At 40.5% G+C, this 23,496-nt stretch overlaps 1 protein-coding gene across 9 annotated transcripts in view; it reads left to right on the top strand.

Annotated features, from left to right (window-relative positions):
- Positions 1-23,496, top strand: part of baz2ba (bromodomain adjacent to zinc finger domain, 2Ba) — a 65,615-nt gene that overhangs the window by 11,590 nt on the left and 30,529 nt on the right. For all 9 annotated transcript variants that reach the window (XM_079244642.1, XM_079244639.1, XM_079244641.1 and 6 more), the window contains exon 2: positions 1,141-1,183. The gene's annotated coding sequence lies outside the window, so the exon portion shown is untranslated. The remainder of the gene's footprint in view (positions 1-1,140; positions 1,184-23,496) is intronic.

Here is a 23,496-nt window from a genome sequence, read left to right as displayed (position 1 = left end):
GTGATTCCTGTTTTTTGGTGATGATTTGAGCTGTGATGATAAATGTGTGTTGGATTATGTGCCACAGACGTTGACATGGCTGGAGGGTATATGAAAATACACAATCACTTTGACTCATGAACTGTAATACATCTTTTTATTTAACCAAGGCAGTCATTTTAACCAGTGACATTTGGAAAAAAAAATTAGAAAAATGTACTGAAACTTTAAAGAAAAAAATATTTGCCTACTTTAAAAAATGTAATATGTGATCACATCAGTGCTAATGCAACATTCACCAGGCTCGATTTTGTTGCTATTGACCAGATGGACGTGTTTACTGACAACAAAACCTTGTTAGCTAGCTACCCACACATGCTATAACACAGACTTAGTGTGTCTACAAATGTCTGCTTCCCTCTGTCTGTGTGCCTTGGAATGAAGAGACTTGATGTTTGCAGATACTACCTAATCATTTCAACTCCAGTTATATCCATCACTTTAAGTGAAAACCATTTATCAGACATCCACTGTGTGCAAGCCTAAATTTTCACAACAGGAGTAAAAGTTGGAATATTTGCGTGTGTTTGCTTGCTGTATATACAAAGCAGGGTGGTGGCTGTTATGGTGAGTTGCTGAGATTAATCTCAGGCTGTAAGTGCACAGGAGGGCCTTAGAGACAATGCATGAGAGATGGGCGTGAGAACGCTGGTAAGGCTTGGTTCTCTGCAAGAACTGTCTTGTGTTTAGGGAAAATATCCTCACACTCAAAGCTCCAATGTCTAGATCCATTTCTAACAAACAGGTTTTGCAAGAAAAGACTCAGGGAGCAAGAGACTTTTTTGTGGGTGTGAATATCTTTCCGTGTATGTGTGTGTCTGTGTATGTGTGTGTGTGTAGCCACAGCTGTGTTTCAGACATCACAGTATTTTTGGTTTGATGTGTCTGAAACCGCAAAAACAAAGATGTGTAAGTGGAAGTCAGATACAGGTAGTTTTAGGGACTTCACCCCAGCTTTTAATACAATACTGTGTAATCTTATAATTCTACTGTCAAATGAAATAAAATATACTGGAGGCAGTATTTCTGTGACTCTGAATTGTATATTTAACCTCACTAAAGTGCTCATTTGTGTCTGCTTTTTTTTTTTTTTTCCTCCAGGTGTTACAGCAGTTATGTCAAAGAGCTGAAGACATCTGTAACAGTGAGTTTACGCTCTCCTCTTTTTCGCACTTTGCACCTTTCTGGATGTACAGCTGTGTGTTGCAAAATAGTTGATGCGTGACTTTATGAAATACATATTGTCACACACTTCTGCTTTTACCGTTTTTTTTATGGCATGCCAGAACAAACTTGCAGACTCCTCCAGTTTCAGGCCTAATTTGATTTTCATTCATTCAGTGAAAGAGGATGTTTTTTCTCTTCCCCAATTAAATTTAACAAAAGCCCCTTGAAAAGCAGTTGTTATGATTACATTACAAATTCGGGGTTCATTCAGTGAATCAAGCAATTAATTAGATTTCTCCCATTCTAATCAGAATATTTGTATGAAACGCACACGCCTAATAAACATCCTTTGAGTTTGCTATCTGTTCACACCAAACACAGAATGTAAATGGCTGTTAACTGTGCCTGACAGTGCTTTGAGGTTAAGATTTTTGGATTCAGTTTAGTTGTTGTTGTGTATTAGTATGTGTAGCTTTAATTTCCTGCTTTTTTCAAAGCTTTGTTTTCCTCTTTTATTTATTTTTTTTCACGATTTGTGAGTGCAGGCTGTACTCAGAGGTGCGGCTGCGTCCTCAAGGCTTCACTTCACACACAGCAAGGTGGCAGTTTATTGTTTCCACACACATATACACACACACAATGACTTGCACTTTCTCTCTTGCTTAACATGAAGGCCCTGCACCTGCAAGTGTGTCATCAGATCCAATGGGATCTTTTATAAGAAGGTTTTCAGTGAATGCAGAGCTCAGGGAAATACTTGTGACTGTCTTTTTCAGCCTTGTTTGTAGCCAAACCCAATTCTTTCTGGTCAAAACGTCAGTGCTACTTCTCTTGCTGTGAATGATACATTATATCCCCTGCAGGTTCGTGCAGGCTGCTTGTATCATTTGTGATAAGTATTGATGAGTCCTCTCTTGGGGAATCAATTTTAAAGGGGTGGGTGTAGCCTTGTAGCTCAACCCCCACAGCTGGCTGTTTCTAACTGCTGTCTTGGCTGCCTGACTCTTTCTTCAGCCCTGTTGAGAACAAGCACAGCAGAGCATAGGGAACGATGGAGCTCATCCAAACAGCTATGGTGTAATTAGCTAAAAATTTGTTGCTTGGAAGACAAGAGATGGAAAAAACGAAAGCGCTGCTCAACCCAAAGGAATATGTAATTCTTGAGAGTAAAAAGAAAAGTGAAAAAAGATTTGTCTAATTGCACTAAGATATAAGACAATTGTGCATGTGTGAGTGTGTGGGTGTCTGTGTGTGTGTGTATGCAAGTGCAATTGTGTGTGTTATGGACCCATTGAACTGTATTTGCATAGTTATGCCAGTTTTCTTTGTAACCTAAAGGCACAAGACACCAGTCTACAGAAAGAATTGCTAAATATGTTAGGATAAGAATGATGCTTTCCTTGCTAAGAGACTAAAATATCTTTTACAGAGCATCTCTTATGTCATTCAGCTACATTACCAAGACATTACACAAGTGAACTACAAAATACCCACATGAAGCAGTCGTCCACAACTGGAAAGGTTCTCTGGCTCCAGAGAAGATGTGTTTATGCATGTGTTGTGTTGCTGTGTCTGTTTGTGTGTGCACATTAAAGAGAAAGGACTGTAATACATCTGTACTTAAGCTAAAGGTGCCATGTGAAGGAGCAGCAATGCTTACGCAGCTCCGTCTGCGTGATCCAAACAGGAAATGCAATGCTTTTCAATGACAAAATATTGAGGGTCTGGGAGGTGTGCAGAAAAGGGAGGAGGGTGTGTATGTGTCTAAGTGAGTGAGGGTGTGAGTGTGAAATAAAGAGGAATAAAGGGAGAGGGAGGAAGGAGAGAGAAAAACATCTCGAAGGTCAGGAGCAGCGGGCGGCCGTAGGGGAGAGACACGTGAGACAGAGATAGTCTTGCGTCAGCCCCACAGCAGTCCGTTCCTTATGTATGTGTGTGTGTGTGTTTCCTGTGGGGCCAGCATTTCCATCTGCATCCTACCGTGCGTTACAACAGAGCAGCATGCCAATGTTTCAATCCTAAGTCTTCAGATGGATAGATAGATAGATAGATAGATGCACAAAAAGCTGAATTGCTTGCAAGCAGTTAATCATTGAGTTATAGATAATTTTTTACACGGTTCTTGTGACAGTGGAAGGGGAAATTACACCTTCTAGCCTGAGGGGAAAGAATTTGTGTCTCACAGCCTGTCACACAACTTGAATAGTGTTTCATCAATCCCAGCAACTACTATCATTTTTCAGTTCTTATTCATGAACCGTCTTTGTTTCTCACAGTGTCTTTTTCCCAGTGCCCTTTAAACTGGTGCTCTGTGAGATTGGGGAAGTGTTAGAGATAACGCCTAAACATTTAGTACTTTGTACTTGCCTTGGAGCTAAGATTGTTAAAAAGCTACTGCGAGATGTCCTCGGGATAAGGAGCAGCGTAGATTCAGCAGAAGCGCTCCAGCATTAGTTTGGGCTTAGCCATCCATGTCTTTTTGTCACTTTCACTCTCACTCATACTTGCTTCACTTGCACACACACACACACACACCCACCCACCCACACACACACACACACACACACACACACACACACACACACACACAGACACAAGAAAACATTGACCGTTCCCCTTCTGCCTCCCCTGGACCTCACTGTCTCAACAGGGTTCAGTTCTGTAGCCAGACTTTTGATTCACCCCCACTGCCAAACAGCCTCTGCTGTCCTTGTCCCCATGAAGGGCTGCAGCATAGGGCGAGGCTGCTCTTTTACAGACCCTTGTGCCATGAATCACTGCTCGCACCCAGGGAGCCTCGGTCCACTCAGGGGCTGCTTGCCCAGACTATAATGAGCATGGTCATGAGGGGGCCATTTTGAATGGAGGCCAGACAAAACAGGAGCTAAAGAACCCAAGCTGTGAGCTTTCCCATAGAGGGCAACAACAGGAGTGATGCGTGTGCATGTATGCCTTTTAATGTAGCAGAGGCAAGATGTTGGACATACAGTGCTGAGTTTTGAGTGTTGTAATGCAACATAATTGTATACCAGTAATTTATGAAACATTAGAAGTAGACCTTTAAACTCCGTGCATTGCAAACCTTTTAGCTGCATACAGAGGCAATTGCAATTTGAGCTCCTTGGACTCGGCCCTAATGTCTGTTTCACTGTTAGGTTTTGAAAACAAGATGGTCAAGCCTCTGCCAACACGTCCACTTACCAAGCTACTGATCACATCAGGCACACTCTGTGGAAAGTCGTTCTTATTTCTTAGCTGCTTATCAGATTTGAAATTGTGCTGATGTCTTGCTGAATGCCTTTTTAAAACATTTGCCTGTACATCAGCACGTTACTGTCGTTGTCTTTGGTTTTGTATCTTCCACATGGTTATTGGGTTTAAAGGTTAAACAAGTTTGTGTACTGTTGGATTTTATTTCTTGAAGTCTTTCTTGTCTTTGCTGCTGTTGCAGTTGCATTTTCTGGACTGTAAGGCTTAAAACCTTTCAAATTGTTAATGAAATAATATGATGACTGGTGATTGATTATCATTCGTAGAACTACTATTACCAAACCTTTGCACATGTGTTGCTCCTTTTATGGAGATTATTATGAAGACAGCATCCGCCATTTTTTCCTCTTACAAACTCATACTCAACGCCAGCTGTTGTCCTGTGAAAGCCTCTGGGTTTATTGGGTCTGTTTGCCTGCATTTATGGCCAAACCACATCTCTTTAACTGTCTTTATTCCTTGGTCCCTGTCTCAGTCATAGCTCTTGTCTCATGACATCCACTACAGCTCCCTTCCCCCGTCTTCCCTTCTCCAGATTTTTGTTTCGTCTTCTGTTACTTCAAACATCTACTCACCAAACACATAGTCCACTTCTATGGATGTGGTTTCTGCCTATAAAGCGTGCTTGTGATTGGAAGTAGTTTGTCCCTATTGGGTCTGTGTATCACAGGGCTTGTGAACCAGGCCAGGTTGTAACCTGGGTACAGCTGCAGTCCAGAGTAGCCATTAGCAGTGCCAGGAGGCCCCCAGCTCCCAGTAAGAGCTCATTACGGTTTCTGTTCAGTCACACTCCTATGAAACACAGCAGTGTGTCTGGTGAAACTAGCCAGGACACTGAGCCTCAGGGAAACCATTACGATCTGATTCAAAGAGAGGGGAAGAGACAGAGAGAGAGAGAGAGAGAGAGAGGGTTCATCGAAAGAGGAGAACAAATACTAAGAATGAAACACATCCAGCTTTCCCTGTACTTTACTGTGAGAGTGTGAGTATCTGTGTTTATTGGATCTGATTTGCTCTTTGTTCAGTGTGTGTACGTGTGGATATGTGTGTTCATGTGAGTGTGTGTGCTCTCTGAGGCCCAGTTCAGCTGTCTGGTCTGGTGTGCAGATGGCTGAGTTGGGGCCTGTGAATGAAATATTATTTTTCTTTTCGTCTGTCTTTATCTTTCCTCTCTCTTCTTTCCTCTCTTATCCTTCCTTGTTTCACCTCTTCTTTCCTCTGCTCTCCCCTTTTCTGCTAAGTTTCATTTACCAGTTACATCCCTGGCTGCCTCTTCTCTTTCATCACTGCATCTGCTGAGGGCCATCTTGGGCAGAGGAGAGTTTTCCACCACTCTATTTTCTCTCTCCCTCCTTCTTTATGCGCCTCTCAGGGCTCAGTGCGGCAGCTATACACGGTGGCTTTGGAATGAAATGTCTCTTAACCGAGCCATGTGCCCCGGAGCTACGGTAATTGCAGGTGAAATTCAGCTTCCTCTTTAAAATGCCATCTCTCATTTCCAGTTACCGGCCCCCTCCGTATCTCTCCCTCTCTTTCTCTGCCTCCCCACAACCACCCCCCACCTTCCTCGCTCCTGCTCCTCTCTCCCTCTGGCTGTCTTTCTGAGGCGTGTGAATCCCTCAGCCCCTGTCGCGTCTCTCTGCCCCAACAGACACTCCCACAATGCACAGCGCTGATGGTTGCACAGTGATATCAGCCATGCAGAGGGAAGGGAGGGCCGCTGCCTCGACTCACTCCGTGTGTGTGTGTGTGTGTTTGTGTGTATATGTGTGTGAAAGAGCAAAGACACTATGTGTGACAGAAAGTGAAAGTGTGTGTTTGTTTGCGAATAGGAGAGAATGAGGATATACATCTGTGTGTGTACAGAAGGAGTAGTAATGTGTGCTGTTGTGTGTTTAGGTGTGCGTGTAGCGTCAGCAAGGCTGGAGCTGTGTAGAGGTGACATCAAGGTGAACGCGGCGTGCAGAACGCTCTGCCGACTCGGGAGGCAGCAAATGGCTCTGTGGCAGATGGAGTCTTTGTCAGGGAAGAAAAATGGCAGCTCAAGAGTGTCAGAGATAGCCACCCCCCACCCCCCAACACACACACACACACACACACACACACACACAGCCTCTATACTTTCATTTAATGTCACTCTTTTCACACACACACACACACACACACACACACACACACACATATATATATATATATATATATATACTCCTTTTTTGTACAGTTGTTTGCACACAAACATTCATAAATACAATAAATGCTTATACACACATACATTTACAGGCAAATGTACATACACATATAGACGCCCCCCCCCCATACACATTCCCCTCCTCCCCTCTTTAGTGAGTTGGGCTGGCAGGCGGTGACCTTCCCCTGCTCAGAGGGTTCCCTGGCTGTTTGATCAATTATCCCTCTCCCATTGTTTACCAGGAAGCTGGAGTAGAGAGGAGAGAAGAGAAGGCTCAAAATGGCCACTGTCAGGTGGAGGGATCCATTTCCCTGCCAGCGTGGGGGTGGGGGTTAGAGAGGAGTGAGGGAGAGACAGAAAGACCAAAGCTTTAAAGTGTGCTTGGGATGAAGGGAGGAGCATGATTCTCCGGCAGTTGTGATGATGTGACATTATACTGAAGGTACGCTCTGACAGCAGTTAACATTTGTAACGCTGACATCATCTGCTTAAAAGGCAGCTGTTTGATTTGAAAAGTTTGAGCAATCACACATCAGTCATCCTTATATAAATGCTAAAGAAGCATGTTTTGTTTTCTTCCTCCTAATGCACACATTGGTGCCGCCGTCTTTCTGAAGTATAACATGTTCACACAACACAATGCTGCATTCACGCATGCATGTATACATAATGCCACATTTCTGCAGGTACACTTCCTATTTTTAGCGTGAAGAAGTGGTGGTGGGGGGGTTACATACTCTAAAGGTCAGGTGGCAGAGAGAAAAAAGCGAGTGGGAACAAATGATGCACTAAGCGAATGACACTCTGAGGTCCTGCTTTAATATGTATGTATCGCAGGTTGATGGCTGATTTCATTAGCGCTTCTCATTGTTATGCATAGATTGTCCTCCTGCAGCAAAATGAATTTTGTATTCACACGCATGCATACACACTCTTATACACAGATACGCACACCCACACACACTCATATATATATATACATATGTATATATATATGTATATGTGTATATGTATATATATATATATACATATATATATATATATATATATATATATATATATATATATATATATATATATATATATATATATATATATATATATATATATATATATATATATATATATATATATATATATATATATATGTATATATATACACGCGCACACAACAACTGCAATTTTCAAGGAATACTGTATGTCTGATTCTTGTGGAGGACTTGAAGAAAAGGTTGATGTTTCCACAGGCTGTTATCTGCGTCGGCTATAATTAAAACAATTTACAGAGCTGTCATTATAACTGAGGCTTTGGCACTGCTGTGGACAATTGCTGTCAGGTAGTTGCAATTATTTAAAGTCCTTGTTGATAGTAGAGAGAATCATTTTGGAAGTCTTTGTTTGAATGACTTAAGCGGAAGAAGCCAGTTTGCATGTGAGGGTTAAGATTGTGTTTACTTAAATCTTTGTGAATAATAAGTTGGATGCTCTCAAGGACTCCTCCTTGTACACAGACATAGGGTGAGTGTATGAAAAAGCCTGACCACCCCTTTGTAATCCTCCAAGATGACTATGTTTCAGCAGGAATTCCAGTCCTTAGTGGGGCATGAGCAAATGTTCTGTACAAGATATTAATAGCCAATGTGGGCGGAAAAGGAAAAAAGCGTCTGCATTTTTCCATATGTTTTGTAGGGAAACTGTCCAGATGGATTATCTCTTGGTCTGGAGCTTTCTGTTGCCTCAATGAGTGCAAATCCAAGTTGTTTTACTTGCCAGGAACACACGCTCACACACACATTTACACACCCATGTGCTCTCTCTCCTCCTGTCTGAAGTACAACAAGCTATTACTGATTAACGTCAAAAGTATGCCAGTTAAAAGTTCCAGTGTAATTTTTTCTCATCCTTCTCTTCTGTGAAACACAGATGATATGACACGCTTTCTTCCTAACATACCTCACATTCCTTGCAGTCATAGAGATATGTTTGTCGCCTTCCTATTTGTTGCCTGAGAAACCATGTTGGCTTGTCTTCTCACATTTCACACTTGGCTTCATCTCCTTAACCCCTAATGCTCAGCCTGGATCGGCTGCCTGACCTCTTGAGTCATGGATGTTAGAGTCTTTGGCATCACAAGGGCCAGAGTTGGGCTTTATATTTTGTCCAGAGATGGTAAACACTGACATGAGATAACTTTTATGGATTGAAGTTTTAAATCAATGGATTTTTTTCAAAATAATCCATTGACTTTGCTGGCAAGGGGAGAGTTGCTGAGAACATCGCTGTTCTTGTTATGGATTTTGTCAGTTCAACATGATTTTATAGTACTTGTCAGCTTCATGCTCTTTTTGTATTTAAACATTAAGTATTTGCTTGAGATCTTGTATCTTTATTGCAGAAAGAAACAACAAGTCACCCACAGATACCAAAGTACACACACACACACACACACACACACACACACACACACACAGGCTATCGGAAGCATTATGTGGTGTGACATGACGTCGGATATTTGGAGTTTAACGGCAGGCTGGCATTCCAGGGCAGCAAGTAAGAGATAAAGTCAGTGGACTGCTGGTTAACCTGTTTTTTTTTTTTTTTTTTTTTTTTTTTTTTTTTAAATCCCATTTCTGGTTCAGAAAGTGTGAAGAGTGTCTGTGAAACTCTTCCACCAGCACACTTGATAATAGTAACTGTAAAAGAAAAAAAGTGGCTTTTGATGCTCAAAGACAGGACTGCAAACATGGACAAAACCCTTTCTTTCTTTCTTTCATGGTTCCTGGAATCAGGAAGTCAGACCATTCTGACTGACAGGGTTCGAATGATGTTATGTTGGTGCTTAAAGTAATCATTGATCAAATTTTGTTTAAATACTCATCAGAACATATTACTGTGCAACACATCAAATTAAACTGCAGGTTTTGATAGTTTGTTGATTCCTCATAACCTAGTACATAAATACAGAAATAAAATTCCTATAGTCAGCAGTGGAAAAACTAGCTTCCTCTTCAAACCACCCACACTGCTTTCAGCCTTGTTGTGACTTGTTTTGCTGTCTGTAGAGGATTTTGACTTCTTCCAGAACAATTGCACCTAAACACGCTCCAGAGGATGAGAACTGGTTACACAGCAGATTTATATAAATAAAAAGCACATAAAACATGAAACAGTGGAGTCTGTGAGACAGCACCAGGATAACACTCCCATTTTCACCATGATGTAGACGCTCACTGTGTGAACATCAGGTGCTTGCATACCATTGTTTCTTTCATCATCGGAGTGTGTTGTCATATGCAGCTGTTTGCTCTCCAGTTAGTTTACTGGGCAGTGAGTTAGTGGAGTTAGGGCAGTGTGTGGTTTCTTTTCAGTGGGAGCTTCTCTGATTTATTCTTAACATCTTAATTTAGCAGGTGTGTGAAACCACAAGGTCTTCTTTCTGAGCCTGTGATGTAGCTATCATTGCGGGTAGTGTGTTTTTGTGTATATACATGCATTTGTGCAACTCAACACGCAAGGCCCTCCTCCACCCACTCCTTGGGATGAGTCATTTTTGAGCCCTGTGTAATCCAAGCCTGTGCTTCATGTGTGTGAACAGACAGACCCCGAGCAGTGGTCTCGGTCCTGACTCCCTCTGGGCCAGTGAGTGGGTGAGACACAGCTATCAACAACAGGCCAAGGCAGCTTTGGTTTCAGCCTCACTACACAAGGAATCTACTAGTCATGACATGGGCAAAGACACACACAAAAACACAAGCAGACATTCGCATAGAGCCAGAGCTATTATTCTTTGCTCCTCCTAAAATAATATCAAGTAACAAAAGAACGTAAGGCCTCGTGGCAAGCTTTGTGATTGGTTAAAGTATTAGGAAGTGTTGGGATCTAGAGGATGGGCACGTAGGTTTAATTTACATGAAAAGATTGTATGACACAGTGGTGACACTCAGTCTAACACAGGTAACTCTTAAGGTTCTTACATACTCCATGAGAAGCGAGAACTTTGTTCTTGCTTTAGAGGCTGCAAGAAGAAGAAAAAAAAATTTTGTCATCAGTTTATACTCTGTACAAAATGTATTTCACACAATATTCTTTAGAAGCCTGAGAAGAAGGTATTGCTCGGCTGATGTGCCGAGAACAAGCCACAAGTTGTCCCCAGTCACGTCTGCAAAAACATAATGATGTCATTTTGTTCTCATGGCCTCAAGAAGTATGTAACAAGCTCACACAGAGTGTGATTGCAGTGGAGTAATGTCAAAGTGGGGTATGACATAGTCAATAATGGAAACTCAAATGTTTGTTTTTTTTGTTTTGTTTTTTTATATGAAATAGAGAAGGTGTGATGGCACAGGAAATAAGGCCATGTCACAGAGAAAAACAAGTGCTACTTTTGTGGCTATTCTGCCCAGCTTTTCAAAGCTCCCCATTGCTAGTGTGACAAAACTCCTTTAGGGGCACAGCTGGACTTTTAAAAAGGGGTCTTATACGTTTGGCCCCAGGGGAGAGAATGGTGCCCTGGATAAAGCAACAGAGAGGTGATACCAGAAATATGAAAGAGTAAAGCGGTTTCCCATTAAGATGTTCATTTATTATCTTTATATTCAATGCGTGACATAAGTATTACATTTTATCACACTTAACACTACAATAAGAAAAAGAAACTCCCGTTCTTGTAAAATATTCAGCTTGCATTTAATTTTTCCTGCCTATGAGAAAAGTGTAATATTCTGTATCTATACCGCCTTGATTTAATCATGTTAATGCTGGAATAGAAAAGGCGTAGGAATAAGAACTCCAAGACGAAATAATGGCATTTCTTTTTGGGAAAATCGTTTTGTTCAATCTTTTGAGTTTTTCAGAGACGCTTTGAATCAAATGTCACATTGATAGAGCAAAAAGAGAGAACAACCATGTCAAAGTAACATTATGCATGCCCAGAGGGTATAGCTGACCACAGTGTCACAACTCTTTAATAAAACCACGATCTTGTATTTATGTCAAGCTTAGATATTTTTCAGATTTCACAGCTAGCTTACAGAGATACCAATGAATTATATTTCACTATTAAAAGGCACAACTTGACGTTTTTTTTTTTGTTTAAAATATTTTAATATATTTAGATGGAACCTGTTTTTAACTATTTTACCCTCTTCCTTTATTTATTTGTTTTTGTGGGGGTAATTATTTATCATAAATCATTAATCAAGTTATAGCCATTTTTAGAGATTTGTACAGATATGAAATGTTAAATTTGAGAAACTAATCATCTGTTGTTTACTTTATTACAAATCTTTGTGGTTTCAAGGTTTTAAGGTCACAGCGAGGTTTTTCTCTGGTACAGTAGGTGAACAAATGCAAAAACAAAACTGCTTAACTTAGGTGAACTTAAACATGCACATGTTAAATGACATTTAAAATAAAACCCAAAAGAAATCAGTTTACAGTAAATTGCCCAATATATTATGCTTAAATAAAAATATGAAACAAACATAGATATGCCCTTCTATTTTGATGGAAAATACATGCACATAAATATAAGGGAGAGAGGTATATTTGTAGAGAAAACGAAAGATAATTCCTTCAAACTTTTACAAATATTAATTCACAGTTTAATGCTTTCTTTTAACAGTAAAACTTTAAACCAGGGGTGTCCAAAGTCAGTGCTCGGGGGCTGCTGTCCTGCAGGTTTTTGAAGTATCCCTGTTCCAACTCACCTGGCTTGCAAACGTTTTCATCCTTCTGTAACACCTACTGTTTAACCCATGTCTTTTTTGCAGAAACAATCTTGATAAAACAAGGATTATTCTGTATATATTCACCAATAAACCCTATTTTATATGGAAATATCACCTTAATACATCATAATGCCACCTCAGAAATGTGTCACTTGCACCTTAGTATTTACTTAAAAACTTTCCAGTCACTGATTCAATTGACCAACATGTAGAAACTTGCCATCACTTCTGTGGAGTCAAACAGAAGCAGTTGGCTTAATTTATATTGTTTAGTAGTTGAAAAAGAACTCAAAAACGTTGTTCAATATTTCAAGAATTGGGGTTATCCACAGATATCTATCTGTTGACAAGTCATAAAAGCAGAACAGAGTGGAGCAAATTCCCAGCATTATTTGTCCGGAACTATTTGCTTTGTAAAGGTTCAACTTAAAATCACACATACACAACCCCTTTTGCTTTTTGGCTGCATTTTGGATTTTGTTCAATATGGATGTAAAGAAGCCGTCGATATCGCAGCTTATGTGTTTGTTTACTTTTGCCTTTGAAACTGTGCCTGTGTGTGCGTGGGCACGCACATGCATGCATATATGTGTGTGTGTGTGTGTGTGTGTTTTGTTTTTTTTAACAGTACAAAGATATCCCAAGGGTTTCTCCCCCTTTTCTCATTACAAATGCTAATGTCACATTAATGAAATCGGCTTAGTTTGGGGTTTATAGCATAGCCTACACCTACAGATTTGGTCTTGACACTTCCCACAGATTTCTCGTTGAATCACATTTTTTCCATGGGGGCATACTATTTTTGAGTTACTCTTAAATGCACTGGCCCCAAGAAAAACTTGGGAGGTAAAGTTTACAGCACGGTTGCCAAGCTTTGTCATCGTTATGAATTATTGGGCCACATGCTGCCAGCTACTCAGCTTCTGAAGACGAATATTAGCTTAGCTACAGCAGTAATGGCTTCAGTAAGGGTCTGGTTAATGTAAACATTGTGTTAAATGTGCTAGCAGCAGTTTGTCGAGTTACTAGCAGTTAATCATTGCTCAACAGAGAGCTTGTCAGCCACAATAACGTACCAGAGAGTTAATCATAGTTATAGATCCCTGCTTTACGCAGAGAACATATTTAACTGCTGGGTTTCAAATCACATGGCCTTTATGCTGAGCATGTTCAGTAACATTAACAGCCATTATTTCACAGGTCAAATAAAGATGTAAGTAAACTTTTTTTCCCCCCACATATGCATAATTTTATCAAAATAAATGTAAGCTTTGGAGTATTAATGAGACTTCTTGTTCATAAAACCATGTTAATGTTCGGTTCAAAAGCAACCTGCAATTAAAATTGATTCCTACTTTCCTTAGACTTTTCATGCATTTTTACCCTATGCCGGCAGGGGCAACCCTGCCGGCATAGGCAGAGAGGGATGTATTTTTTTGTTTTATATATATATATTTTTTTTACTTTTTGCCTTACTTTGACTTTATTTTTAGAATGCAAAAGCTTAATCAGAGTTAGAAGAAAAGATTGTTCCTTGTAATTAAAAGCCAATTTTGTAAAATTGATTAGATTATGCTAATGAAAGGAGATAATATCTTAAAAGCAGTGAGGAGAGGCGATAGAGGGAGTGTGAGGAGTGAAAAGGAGTGACAGTCCAGCCGCCATTACAAGCTGCTGATTTCTGCAGAGTGCTTCATAAAATGTCAGAGCGCTTCTCCCTGAGCAAGACACTGAAAAATGGCAGCGCTGTGATATGCTGGCACCTCACCTGCTGCACTGTGTGTGTGTGTGTGTGTGTGTGTGTGTGTGAGTGTGTCAATGTGTGTGTGCTAGAGAGGGAGCGTGAGAGTGTGACTCTGTGTTCATTTGGGCAAGTGTGTGCTTGTCTGTGTGTACATGCCTGTATGTGTGTTTTTACATCTGTGTGCGTGTGTGTGTGTGTGTGTGTGTGTGTGTGTGTGTGTCCACGCTGGCCTCCCTCCCATGTTGCAGTGAAGCAGAACAGAGTGGCTGACTGCCTGCTGCTTTGCCTCCATCTCTGTCAATACAACACCATTCTCTTTCCAGCCGGTCATTTTCACATGTTTAGCATTAAGTAACACACCCGTTTGAACAGAGGGATACAAGCGATAGACATATTGAGTTTAATGCCGGTGGATTTCCTCTCATCATAGCTTATGTTGCCAGATTGTTGTTACAAAACAAACCACTATTTTTCTAAGACCTTCACCTGATCTCAGTATTAGAACAATACACAGGTAAACATGTTTTATTTTCGGTTCTCTACCTCAGGTTGAGTACATGTTCAACTTCATGTAGTATTTATCTCTGTTGAACAGGATTCTGGAGTCATTTTAATGAAGTCATTATGTGAAAGTGTAATTAATGCGGGTTTCAATAAAAGGGCGAAATAATAGAGTAAAAGGCAGAAAGAGGAGAGACATGGCAGGAAAAGGGTGTCAAGGCTGTATGTGTGTGTGTGTATGTGTATGTGTGTGGGGTGTTAAATAGACAAGTTAGAAATGTGCAGACCGTTTTTATTTAGCAATGTTAATAGGTCTGTGAGCTTAACCGCTTATATTGTTAACCATTGCAAATTAATATTTCATATGTGTTTAAAATTAATGGGAAAAACAAATATGGCTCTAAATTACTTGCAGTATTATGTTTCTGCATTTGCGAAGGTCTTAGGTAAAGGAAATAATATAAATAGCATTTATAACAATTTTCCTGAAACTAGTTAGTCTGTTGAAATATTTTAGCTAATGTCAACACTGTTAAGTGTGTGTGTGTGTGTGTGTGTGTGTGTGTGTGTGTGTGTGTGTGTGTGTGTGTGTGTGTGTGTGTGGTTTTTTATTTCTGGACAAATGTAGCAGTTCCTTTTAATGACTAGTAGTGCTAAATCTAGTCTGCCGCCAAACTCCTGAGACCAGCTGGTGATATTAAACTGCTTTCACATAGGATGCAGTAGGGGCTGTATTCCACTTCTGAATCTGTACCAGTCTATGTGTGGCAGAGTGTGAGAATAGATCTGAGCTACACTGAGCTGAGTGCAGCACAGCATCAGACGTACTTCGGATGAACTCTGCACTGAAGTTAAAGCAGGTTCAAATTGGGTGCAGTGATCTGTGGTGAAACTCCAATTCATCCAATTAGAGGCGATATGGTATATTTTACTCAAAAATTAGAAAAATGACCAAAAAATTTACAGAATGATGACATACCTGAAGTTTCTTATCATTTTTGTTTGTTAATCTAAGTTGCCCCTGCGATGGACTGGCGAGCTGTCCAGGGTGTACCCTGCCTTTCGCCCAAGGACTGCTGGGATAGGCTCCAGCTCCCCGCGACCCTGAATCGGACTGAGCAGTTAGGAAAATGAATGAATGACTGAATGAATGATCTAAGGTGCTTCAAACTGAGCACCCTGCTCAACTTGTAGTAGACCTAGAAGTGTTCATAGTTCACATGTAGCTTCTTAATGAGTCTAAACTCTTTACTCCTGCCTTGTCCTGAAGATACCGAGAACTCACATACTTAGTAGGAACTCCTCTCCTCCTAAAACGGAGGGAACAATAGCATCCCAGTTCAACTCCAAACTTGGATGTATCCCCCTCCCCTGTTCTGTGCTGTTAAGTCAAAGCAGCATGAGACTCAAAACTGGAGTCTCCTTCTGCTTCACTTATCTGTGTGGAAATAAAAATTTGCCTTTAAAATGGAAACACTGATCTTTTAAGTTGAGAACTTGAAAAAGTCTGGTCAATGGCTGATTAATTGTAAAAAATCTGTTAAGAAAAAAAAAAAGACATTTACAGCTTCTGCAGTCCAAATCTCTTTTCAGACTGCTATACATTTTGGCTTCAGGTCTAAATAAACCTACTTGTTCATTTGCAATGATTTGTGATGGCAATCAGACTTGGATGCTAGGAGCAAATGATTGCCTATTTACTTGGAAAATCTGCTTCGTTTTAGGGAAATGTGAGGAAACAAAGGGTAATTCATATCTAAGCAATTGATTCTTGTCCTCCTTATAATGTCTTGGTTTGCTTAAACTGAACCAAATACACAAAGCAGACTACAAAGTAAAAGGAATTGCGGGTTCAACAAAGGATGTTGTGTTAATCAGCCAATACATACGTGCATGTAGGCAAATACGTGGCTCTGGTTGGGAGAAATTACTCGCGGTCTGATATAAAATGATGCTGTAAAAGTCAAGAAAGAAAATATGGTCAACCTTGAGCTCTTAAGATCTGATGCAGCTCCATTTTTTGCTCATATATGATGGAAACAGAAGTTGTCCTGCATTAACCAAAAGTTGAAGGAGTTTTCGTCTTTGTTGTGTCTCTTCTTCTCTTTAGTAAGTCTTGCCTCTTGTAGGAGTAGAATATGTTATTAAAAAAGTCTGATTTGTTTTAATAATGCAGAACAACACACTGAAAGAATGTTGGACCCCCAACAACCCCAAAATGTTGGAGTCCCCAATCATACAGAGTCTGGCAGACTATCTTGGTTGGGTCTTAATTAGCTTAATTAGCTTACCTATAAAAAAAAAAGAGATAGCAAATGGTCCAAATTTTCCTTCTATGTAGTGTTCCGTTCCATTATTGGGTACAACGTTTTTGTCCAACAAAAGCATTACTGAGTGTTGAGGGGGGTTGTAGCTTCTCCTCGACAGACACTTCTGTACAAATGGCAAATATAACATATGCACTCTTTTATTGCAGTCGGTATGTTTGATTGAACCATCATGAACCATTAACTTAAATATGGTCAGAGTCTGACTGAATGCTGTCATTTAAAATATAAATGGAGCCATAATTTTTTTATTTTTTTTATTTTTTTTATATATATCTGATGTCTGTTGGTCTTGCATGTTTGCCCATCGTCTCACAAAGATAACTGAAGGGGCAGGGGCTCCATCACAACATCCTGAGCTTAGCACAACTCAGGGCAATTTTGATTAAGGATAGAAACAAGGTAGAGATGTTTACAGGTGCAGCACAACTGTTCTCTAGTGCTAAACGACAATCCTGATCATAAAAATGTAAATGGCATAAATTTGAGATGATGTTTAAATGACAGTTTTAATTGAATTGACCAATTCAGAGTTTAAGGGCTCCATTTACTTTTAGATCATGTTAAAAAGTTGTGGGTATATTATTCACCTAATGTTTTATTCTACTGCATCCTCTAATGTGGCTGTTATTGTGTTTTAAACTTTGTTTATTCATTGTTTTTTTTTATAACCGTAAGCGTTCTACGGACACCGGTTAACAAAGATTGTGATTGGTGAAGCGCGCAAGTGAAGCAATAAAAATCAGGGTTTGTGACTGTACATGCATAACAGCACATTATGTTAATCAGAAACAACATCAAATCAGCTATTAACTGATAGAAAGGTACAAACTATTTCTGCAAACACACTCTATATCCAAGCTCTGTCACATTTGGTCCAATATCAGTTATCTCCTACAAGTAAGGTTCAAAAGGGACAAAACACTAGATGGTTTCTTCTCATGGACAGGGACAGAAAAAGGGCATAAATAGTTGGTCAAGCAAGGTTTTACCGCTCTCTGGCTACTCCATTGTTCTGTCACTGTCAATTTGTTTTGCTATTTGACATGCGTGCCATTTGCATTATGCATATCTTGCATAATGCAAGATATGCATAATGCAAATCATTCTCTTTCTACCCTTTTCTTCTTGATTTTTACTGATGTCATTTCCGGCTTGTATGTCTCATGGTTTTTTTCATGGATATACCTTCATTTGTTTAAATAAATCAACCTCAGTATTTTCATTGCATTGAAACATAAATGCTGTGTAATTTTGTACTGCTGAAGTGATAGTGATACTCATTACTCAGAAAGCAAGGCAGCTGATGATCAATGTTTTATGCTGATATCATGTTCTTATTTTCTTGCTTGTGTTTTTGTTATAATGATAACAAATGGAACACAAAATTGCTGAACTTAAATGAACATCACTGTTTATTTTCACCAGCAGTGTACTTACTTTAGGGAGGGAAAAAAAGTCAACCTAACAACACATTAACACATGTAATCAAAAACCTAATTGTACCATTCGTGTTTCTATTTGTTTAAACTTGCGTCATGAAACACTCAGCAATCTACACTATTAAATAATTGGCCAATGCCAATTACCTTCAAATGCTATTTAGTCATTCTGATGGATCAAACATCTGTTTAATCTATCAGCAATTACATCTACAGTTACATACATTGAGGTGAATGAACGTAGTTAAAGTCACATGTAGAGAACAGGTATGGAAAAAGTAGAAGAATTTCAGTTACCAGCTAACTTTCTTCACATGAACTATACACCGATAAAATTAGGTAAATGTTTAAGGCTGACGGAAGATTGACGCTTTGTTCCGAGTTTTACAGCTGTCTATCAAATTTGGTTGTAGCAAATATTAAATCCTGCTATAGTCTAATCTAAACGGTAATTGACCTTAAAATGTTGATGGCTTGCCACTTCTTTCCTCCAGTTCATTTGATTTGTGTCTGTGTGCGTGAACATGTGCATTGCATGATTGTAGCATTCTCTGAAGCATTGAGATTGTGTTATTCTGTGTTTCCAAACTGCTCCAGAGTCATTATGGATTCTTGTAGACACATACAGCCAATGGCAAGCAGATCTGGTTCATTCTGTAGAGAAACCATAATGAGCAGTGAGACTGGCAGATGAGTATGAGTGGCTAGCAGAGAAAGAAGGGCAGATTCATCAGGGATGATTGCCTGATGCACACTTCTAGTTTTTTGATGTGAAGACCCTGTTACGTTACCATGGGGAGAATAATTAGCTTTGGCTGGATGCAGATGCGAATGAGCGGAAGAGATGGGAATTTTCTTATTGAGCTTACTTTATGATACTTAGGAGAGTGCATATGGGTTTGTCTGTGTGCACAGATACATAAATACACACAGAGATTTTGTTTTTCAAAGACATGCACAAATACACACTTACTACCAGCCCTTTCTCTTCTATTTATGGCCAGAAAATGCGAGTAGTGCTATGTCTGGTTGAGCTGAGTAACACTATTCTGTCACACATAGGTTTGACATCAAACACAAGTGACAAGCCTATCCTATTCCTCTCCACCGATTCATCACCATGTCCCAAAATCACATTATTGTCACTGGGAACCCAGCAGAGACGGATGGTGAGTAGGGGTGTTGATTCCAGCCTTTGGCATCTACAGTATGCTTGAAAAGGCAAATAAAGCCATTTGGCAAGAGCTGATTTCTTGTCATTTCAAAAATATACAAAATGCGTGTGGCACGCCTGCTAGTTTTAGGTTTCATCTAAAGCCTCTTACAGCAACATGGTAAGACATGTGTATATGGGTTACTATATAGCACAATGAATACTGAGACTGGAAACTCTCTATTGCTAACAACACCCTTGACCATTTGTTGCACACAGGACTGTATTATTACCTTTTTACCCTGGCAGGCTGTAATCAGCTCTAGCCTGGTAAGTTCCACTGGTACATGGTGGCAGGCAGACAGGCAGTAGTGTGGCTGTAATAAGACCTTCAGACGGCATCATTGCCAAGGCTAGCCGTTGCAGGTTGAGAGATGGTGCCCATCCCCTACATGCCCTGTTCTGCCATCTGTCACTGGGCAGGAGCGGTGCCGAGGGAGGAGTCTGAGTTACTCCGGTTGTTGTCACCTAGATGGGCCACGCTGGGGCATGCTGCCTCTTTGTACTCCTTTCAGACATTGGCACAGTTCGCTCAGTTCACTAAGCTATTATCCAGTTTAGTAAACCTCCTGTTTTAATCTTCATTATTCTGTTAATCATTATGCATGTTTTTTATGAAGGTCATGAATTTAACGTTTTAAAAGTCTCATAACATTTCAGTGATGCTACATAATAAAGACAGAGCTAATTAACTGATTAATAAAGTCATGAAACCAGTGGTGTGTCATGATATTACAGAGTCCGTGTCTCTTTAAATGTTCTCTTAGTCGACGTTTGACACTGGACAAAGGTTGTCACTTCATTTTTGCCAAGACGCCTGGTTATGTCATTTCCTGGCTGATGGTGTACATGCATGGGGGGAGGTTTGGGTGAGGGAAGGAGAAAGGGGGTCAAGCTTGTGCGTGCTCTGTGCTGTAAGTAAGCAAGATGAGCTTAGTTGGTAAGGCTCATTGCCATAAAACAACCATATTCATATGCACATGATGTGACTATAAAACATGGACTCATACAAACACAGAGACAAATATTTAGTGTACTTGAGTCACGGCTAGAAAAGGTCAGAAATAAGTGTCTATTCTGATTCAGAATGGTATGTTAATGATTTCACTTTCACGAATACAACAGAAAGTACCTCTGCATGTGCATATTGTGGCTTTTGTTGAGATGCAGTTCATGGGAAACGTCGCCTGTTAAACAGATGAGCAACTTGACATTGTATTGGTATATCGCAGTCAGATCTTCGAAAGAATTTCACTGTTTATAGAAAACAGCAGTATGGAAAAACTGAAATGCTGCTCCTGGTGACTCACTTTTCTTACTGTGACATGCTGTGTTGACTCGCTATTTCATGTGTTAGCTGCTTAGAGCAGGACACACTGAAGAAAGGTCTGCGCTTGACACAGTTGCGGATCACAATAAAAGGCAGGGAGTAAAGGATCCGTAGGAGAGAGTGGATGTTGCAGAGGTAGTGATGATATAGTCTTTGTCGACTGCGGTAAGGAGGAAAAAAGGGAGAGCTGGGAGCCACCGTGTGTCTTTGAATGGGGTCAGGGCATCATGGGGAATAATGCATTTCCCTTCTCTTGTGCCAGGCGCTCCTTCCATTACGGCTGGAGAAGAGACATTGTGTCCACACTCTGATTACCACTGATCCATGCTGATGACTCTGTTGGCGGATTATCTCAGTTAGTATCAGCCATCTGTTACTTTGTGTCTGTGTGTGTATGTGTGTGTGTTGAAGGGGTGAGGAGAAAAAGGGGCAGGATTGAGACACACGGGAGGTTTTATAGTTTGAGGCTGAGACACACATCCACATTTACATGCACGCAAACACTTCCACTGGCACGTGTAATGGCAGTCTTTTGTGAAACCTCTGCATGTGTAACCAAGCACAATCGCCCATACGCAACATAGACATGCAACGCCACGAAACAAGTGCCACACATAAGGCCACAGTCCAAGTAGAGCTTCCACTGTTAAATGCGCACCCGCTATCTCTCCTTGATGCTATTGTGCCCTCCTTTTCAGATGATACTGACAGGTGAAGGCTCCTATATGAAGGCCACATGCATCCATAAAGCCGCAGAGCTGTTTATAGCTACACTATCTACTGAAGGGCTGTTGCATTGAGGCACTATTAGGTGCATGCGTTGACAGCTGGGTGCTGTGTTGTATTTGTGGACGTGACTGTGAATCCAGTGTTGGAACACATCTTATAAATCATAGTTCAGCCATTAGCATAAATTCTCCCTCTCCTTGCATCTGCAAGACCTGCTGTTTCTGGTTGCAGTGCTCCGCGTTGATTGGTTAGTGTTGTTCAAGTCAAATTGATTTAGCCGTTCACGGAGATTATAATGCTTTCCTTATATCGCCACTGTTGTGTGCTGTTAATTACCTATAAAATCAAGCTAATTCTGATGCTAAATCCATTTTAATTTCTCATAATTAAGTCGGGATTGGATCCTTAAATACCTTGGCGCTCCATTATTGTTGCAATCATTGTTGTGGCTGTGCATTTGGTGGTACATAGCTGAGCTCAATCTTATTATTGTTATTAGATTTAATTGCTCTAAGTGATCGGTTTGTAGTTGTTGGAAGAAGATGGACTTGCCTTGCAGTCGTTTTTTTCCCCCCGCTGTCCTTTCTCTCTCCATCTCTCATCCCAGAAAGAGGCCCTCTGAGAAATGGTAAGAGATGAGAGAATATGAGGGGGAGGGTAGCTCTGCTTTACACCTCTGCAAAGGAGGGATTGCTTTTTTTTGTTGTTTGTTAGGGGGAAATCAATTCTGCTCACATCATCACGTTTTGACAAGGCAAGGCATTAAGTGCAGATATTGAAGAACGACAGGAATGGTTTACGGCCTGTCCTTCATCCTTCCCACTCTTCTTTTCCTCTTCCTCTCCTTCCACAACAAAATCAGAGGGTATTGTTTTGCTTATCGTTTTTTCTTTCCCCATCTTTTGGTCTCTTTCTCTGCCTCTTTCTGTGTTTTTTCTTCACTCTGAAAAGGTAGGGAATGATCCGCTTCACTTACCAGCTGACACCACATAAGCTTGCTTGTCCTCTGAGACATGAGCCTTTTGTTTTCATGTGCATTATGATAATTATGAAGGGCCACAGCTCCTCTCCATTTTAATCACGCCTCTCATGATACTTACATTTTTTGTCAGGAGCAACTGCGGAAAAATAGCTTCCTTTTTTTTTTTTTTTTTTTATCTTGGACGGTTTTTTTTTTCATGCTCTTCTTTTCACCATAACCTGACATTTACAAGGTGACAGGCAAAGTGAAAGAGCATAAAGTGTGACAGCCAATCACGCAACAAAGTGTTGCTAAGAGGTAACAGCTTTTAGTTAAACAATAATGATAAAACTATCTTTACACAACCTGGAATTTATCTTTGCAACCAGCATGTAACATTCAATTACTTACAGTTAAGGTTGATAGTTTTACTCTTTCCCCCACATACTGTCACCTTGCATGAGAGGCCTTTCAAATGACCTTTGACCTTGCTCATAATTACACAAGCACCATCTTTTCACTGCAGCAGTGGCAGTCATGGCCGCCCAAGTCCGATGGCACACCAGCCTCCTCCCTGTGGACTGCAGCAGGTTTTCTTGTCATCCGCGCCTCTCCCTCTCTCCCTCTCTTGTCAGTGTTGCTCCTGGCGAAAGGCTGATACTTGATATTCAGAGGATAGCAGCTTTTGTCTCAGAGATTTAATCAGTGGCTCTGCTCCCACTGCAGAGGGGAGAAGGGGGGGGGGGGGGGGGGGGGGGTAGGAGAGAGGGAAGGAAGGAGAGATGGAGGCAGAGACTGTTTATGTGTAATGACACAATAACAAAGCCTGCCTGTAAAACACAATCTGCAAACTGTG

Source organism: Telmatherina bonti, assembly GCF_933228915.1.
Source record: "Telmatherina bonti genome assembly, chromosome: 1".
NCBI lineage: Eukaryota > Metazoa > Chordata > Actinopteri > Atheriniformes > Telmatherinidae > Telmatherina > Telmatherina bonti.
This window is presented reverse-complemented; position numbering and strand designations above follow the sequence as displayed.